Source organism: Leuciscus leuciscus, assembly GCF_965113295.1.
Source record: "Leuciscus leuciscus genome assembly, chromosome: 13".
Taxonomy (NCBI): domain Eukaryota; kingdom Metazoa; phylum Chordata; class Actinopteri; order Cypriniformes; family Leuciscidae; genus Leuciscus; species Leuciscus leuciscus.
In genome coordinates, this window is record NC_138737.1 from 6,535,893 (window position 1) to 6,541,900 (window position 6,008).

Consider the following 6,008-nt stretch of genomic DNA (forward strand, 5'->3'; position numbering starts at 1 on the left):
TTTTCTTACAGTATTCTGTATGTACAGTCAAAAGTCTGCTTATACATATCATGTAGGTGGGGGTATGACCTTCCATATTGATCTGAATGCCTCCACCCACACCCGTTTAATGACTTTGAGTCACCTATGAGACTCATGTAAGTCCTGTGTTGATTAGAAGTGTTATGAATTAAAATAAAATAATGTTTGCTCCTTTAACTCAGCAGATCTCATATCTCCTGAAGTCTCTGAGGCTGTGCCATTTGGAGGGTGTTAAGCAATGCACAACTCAACCAACAAACATCAGACACACATTAGGCTTGAATAAATATCACGAACACAACTTCATATTCACGAGCTCTGTGACGGTCGGGACACGTGAAAGGTTAGTTGGGTGTTCGTGTATTATATAAATATACACTGAAACTGACAACTTTCTGCCAGGTTCTTATGGATCCAGGATCATTCTGGAAGCATTATATGGATGTTTCTGCAAGTTTTTCTTTACTTTGTTCCCACAGATGGATTGAGATATTTCACGCTTATACCTCCTACACAATTCTCAGTTTATAATCAGCATATGTTGTGCACACCTTCAAAGAGGTGCTAGTTTGCACATAATAGTCAAACAACAAAAATTGGTAAATGTGTGCCAAACATTGTAGCAGACAAAGATGGAACGAAATGGTCTCATTTGCATTAGCATGTACGTTGTTGTTCTTCACATGTCTTTTTATCAGGAGATTCAGTACTCTTTCAGAAGATGTGTCATAGCGCTTCCTATCATATAGCCTAACAGTGAAAACACGGAAAGCCGGAAATCTTTGTAAAGGGCGGGGATTGAATCATTATTGCAGTGATTATTATGTTTCTATCATGTTATATGTTTTGGTAACAGTTCTTCAAACCCTAATTGATGGAGTGTGTAGCTTTTCTTAAACAACCATGTAGGAAGACAAATCATGGCCATATTCCAGGATGACAATGCCCAGATTCAACAGGCTCAAATTGTGAAAGAATGGTTGGGAGGGAGCATGAAGAAATATTTTCCCACATGATTGAGTCCAGACCTTAAACTCATTGAAAGTGTTTGGGATGTGCTGGAGGAGACTTTACAGAGTGCTGGACTCTTGCATTCTCAAAACAAGATCTTGAACAAAAATGTATGCATCTTGATGGAAATAAATGTTGTGATGTTATTTCTATCAAGAGGTGCGTACATTTTTGTTCAAGATCTTGTTTTGAGAATGCAAGAGTCCAGCACTTTACATTACTATACTTATACTATTACGTTTTTTTTTATTTCACTTTCAGTCATTTTTATTTCAGTTAGTTGCTAAAGCAACATTTATAGGTTCTGATTTGATTTAATTTCAGCTTTATTTCAAAGGAGAGAAAAAAATAGTTTTAGTTAATAAAAACAGTATGGTGTAAATGTATAGTTGAATGATTTCAATTGAGTAGCTAAAATTTCTAAGTTGTTTCCCAAAACACTGCAAGAAAGTAACAAAGACTGGATTGCAGCAATATGTGGGTGTGATAAATGACATGATTTTCATTTTTCTTTTAGCGTAGTCCCATTTATTTGCATTCATGCATTGAAAAAGTGAATATTACTGCAGAACTGTTTTCCGATTCTCCCATGCTAATAAGTATCTCGCTGTTGGTCTATGACAGGTGCCAAACAGGCTTTATGAATGTGTAGTGAGGTTATGAATGCAGCCTGAAGTCATGATGAAGGGATTTAGATGGGTTTACAGCTTTAAACTTAATCCTAAATTGGAGGGGTTCCTTCCAAACCCCCACATGGCCCAAATCTCTCAATAAAACAGAGAGAGGCAGCAAAGGAGCCTGAATACATATTTAAACAGGCTACTGAATTTAGAAAGAATGTGTCTTTGTGTTTAAATTTGTGTTTTAACAAGTGTGCGTGCGTGCGTTCGTTTAGCAGCCTCATTGTCGAGGCACTTCCTATGATTTCTGTGTCCTGTGTTCTTTCCAGGCTTGCTCGAGTTTCAAACGCGGCCTGATTCAAATATTCCCTTTTTCTTCTTCAAAAACCCATAAAGTGCTGATAAATGGTTTGAAGAGAGAGGCACTAAAAGGATGAAACTCCAGAGAAGAGACAGAACGGAGTGAGTGCGGTATCAGGTGTGTAAATATATGTGTGTGTGTGTGTGTGTGAGAGAGAGAGAGAGAGAGGCCAGCCCTGTCAGTTGTGTTGGATAAATGATGTGACGGGTGAAAGTGTGCTGGAGTGTTTGAGAGGTGGATGAGTCTGTCACACTGATTGATTTTCTTTCTTCGAGCGGCGCAGGCGTCGATGGGCAATGCAAACAAGTGGCCATCTCACTCTCCACCATCTGCGCTCTGAAGACAGCTTTTCAGCGGCAACAAGCATTCTTCAAACGCTCTTTGGAGACCAGTTTGGAAAGTTTGTGCTGCTGATATCTCTCTGTTTTAAACTCTAAAGGCTAAACTTAAAAGTCAAAACTTTTTTTCAAAGGTTTTTAGAAATTTGATCTCTTGCGCTTTTGTGAACTAAGGCCATATTCTATGCAAGTATGCAAACATGGACGCCAGTTTTTTGGCCCAGTGCATTGCTAGTGCTCGTACTGGACTTCACTGTAGTTGTGATGTTACTCCAGTACTCAAGGGGGCACTAGAGTTACTTTCAAAAGTCTTTGCCATCAAACTAGATGAGTTATTTACATCAAAGACTTTAGATATATAAAGACGGTGCTGTCATATTACTGGGAGAAGTAACATTACATATTTCTATTGAATGGGAGAAAGTGCAGTGCGCAATATGGTGGAATATGTCCCGCCTTCTAAATTAAAAGTTTGTCTTCTAAGTTTGTCATGATTAGAGCCTTTAGAAACAATTTTTAAGACAGGTGTTCTCAGATTTCAAATATGAAATTTAATCGTAAGCTTGGTGAACAACTTTGTTGAATTTGATGTTTCCCCATTCAAAGAGATAGGAGCTGTATACTTTCATGACTGAAAATGCTGCCCGAGAGCCGTTTCAAAAATGGCCGCCGAGAGAAATTACTTGCCTTAAATGGACTTTGTTCATGTACTTGCATAAATATTTTTTATTAATAATTTTTTAATAATTTTTTTTAAAATATATCCATTTATGTGAATGTGACTAGTCCACCAAAAATATTTGGACACTTTTTTTTCACACTTAACATTTTGTAATTAGCATTGTTATTTTAGTATTGTTTGTATACAATTATATTTATAATTTATTTGATTTTAGCTTTAATTTATTTTTTATATTTTCCATTTTCATTTTAGTTGAAGATTTAGTGTTTTGTTATGTGCTTTTGTCTTTTAAATATATATTTTTTTCTTCAAATTTGAAATGTTGTCTTAGCAACTAACTGAAATAATATTAAGTATTTCATCTAACGTTTATATTTTACCTCAGCTTTATTTCAATTATAAAAAATTTATTATATTATGCTTTTCCACATTTTCAACTTTAATTAGTGTGTAAAGTTGCTGTTTGAGCATAAAAAAGATCTGCAAGCTTACAACGCTCAAAGTCACTCCAAAGGGAGTTATTAATCCCCTTTTCAAGTACTACATGGAACCGGACTATAGCCTACAACACAATTATTCCAGATCTTATGTTATCTTATGGTACTCATTTATGCAAAAACAAAAAAAGGGGATGAGGTCAGGGGTGCGTTTCCAGTACAACGACGTAACTCGCTGCTTCACTACCATAGAACTATGCATCGTTGAAGAAATCAACTTTCTAGTCACGACTGTTTCCCGAAACCATACTGTCGCAAAGTGGTTGTTCAACCATGTTGGTTTATTACGTCACGCATGTGGGGGAGAAAGAACTTATTTTAATGAAACTGTTTGAGATCGATTTCGAATTCGTGTTCGAGCCAGACTGGGGAGAGAGGAGCTGTAATAATGTAAAATATGTGAAGAATAATGCGTTTTGAACAATCAAAAACAAAATCAAGACTTCGTAAAAGGGCATAATAGGACCCCTTTAACAATGCTAGTTTTGTGGCATCTGCAAACAAGTGATGCTACAGTTTTTCTCAGAACTAATGCTGTATTCTTTTCGATGCCATACTGTGGGATATACTGGAACAATACAGGTGTAAGTGGCGGTGCTTTGCAGGGTTCCACTGTTGATGAAGTCTCTTAGAAACTAAATCGTAGAGGATGAATGAAACGATGCAATTCTAGCAGTTGTTTTGCAGGTGTAAAATAATCAAGATATAATTATAATAATTGTCAGAAATGCTAATTTATTAGATTTTGCACACCCGCCTCTGCAAACAGTTTTAATATCATGTGATGTTGGAAGTTTTAGCTCATGGTTGCATTTCATATAGGCCTACTTTAAAGGTAGAGTAGGCACTTTTTTATTTTTAATAAACACTTTTTGTTATACTGGTTAAAGCTCTTTTCACATCCTGTAGCAATCAATAGTACAAGTGGCCATGTATATCTTCTGTGGATGTCTCAGGACCGAAAAATGTTCATCCAATAGGGGTTATGCGCAACATACTTCCGGGTTCTACAAAACAGATATAACTACTTCCGGTCGTCAGCTACTGAGGTAAAAACAGCGTAGGAATGGCGACCTTTTATAGCCGGTGTTTACAGGAGCTACCCATTCTATCCATTTCAGATGTACATCGTATTGCTAAACGGACTTCCAGAGCCCCGAGTACTCCGTTAGATAAAGGATTTAAGTTTTACACCTCCTCATTTATTCATGATTATGAAGGTATGTAAGTTAGTATGTAGCTTTTGCTAATGGCACCCGATGTAGTGTTAGCTAACTATCAGTAAGTTAGTTTAGACTTGTATGCTATCATAGTAGTTTAACCTTTTATATTTGCTTGCAGACGATTAAAACAATCAAATGAAGACTGCATTTTTTTTTCAATAAATTTTTTTTTTCTGATACTTAAGCATTCGTGACATTTTAATTAAAACAGAAATAAGATTTGTTTTCTAAAAAAGCAAAAAATAAGTTACCTCAGAGATCACCTACTGCTGCAGATGCGTACGGTAGTGCAAACCGGAAATGCTTATACCCGTTTTCCGGTTCGAACGTTGGGCGTTCCGCATAACCCCTATTATTGTATTCAGTCCGAATGCAATGATACGATTTCCTACCGAAGGCTATGAAGAGTTGAAGACAGACGTCAGTCACTGAGCACCGCAAACGAACCGCAGCTGCCATTTACAGTTCTTAATGAACCAAAACAACAAACTTATGCTGCGTTCACGTAATTTCTTAACCGTAATTACAAGATGGCAACCTGTAACATTCTGCTCTGAGCTGTTCAGACTCGGATTTATGCGTCTATGAATCTTCAGCAGTCAGGTGGTACAACTAGACCTTTGTAAGTTGTTTACTTTGCAGACTCTGCTCTGGCTGTGCGAGTTCACGTGTTTTTAAGGAGATTGAAGCTTTGGAGACTCTCTGATGAGAGGGTGGGATCTCATGCTTTCAAAGCTAACTTGCCAATGGTAGCCTGCTTATTGCCAACCCTACCTTGTGCACATATCCCTGGGTCCTGCCATGTTCATGTTAGCCTGGTCCTATCACAATCTCGTACATTTCATTTGTATAGAAAGTCTGGCCACTCTCCATTGACAAGCATTAACTTCCTTGAAGACGGATACTCTGTTGAAGTTTAAAACTAATGGATCTGCCCAGAGCCACTCTGGATCTGCGATAACCAAACGCTAACGTTTGGTCATGACGTAACCCTATAACTCAAACTATCGCACAACCTCAACGTCAGCGTTCTCAGCTACTCCCTCTGTTCGCTGATTGGACCGGAAAAAATTTGGCCAGGGAAAGCCCACGAATATACCGCAAACCCAGACGGAGTACTGAAGGAAAGTGAAAATTGAGCGGAGGTACATAGCAGGGCGAAGCCAGGCTATGTCCATGTGCCTTTATACACCTGAAACTTAAGAGGTCTAGAAGGACTGAAAGTATGACTTCAAATGCTTTTCTGTTGCACTTT

The 6,008-nt window shown here is 37.7% G+C and overlaps 1 long non-coding RNA gene across 1 annotated transcript; it reads left to right on the plus strand.

Annotated features, from left to right (window-relative positions):
• On the plus strand, positions 1-3,141 carry LOC309513392. The gene is made up of 3 exons (XR_014211436.1): positions 1-364; positions 1,982-2,130; positions 2,297-3,141. It is a non-coding gene; the product is annotated as an uncharacterized lncRNA (long non-coding RNA).
• The last annotated feature ends 2,867 nt before the right edge of the window (positions 3,142-6,008 follow it).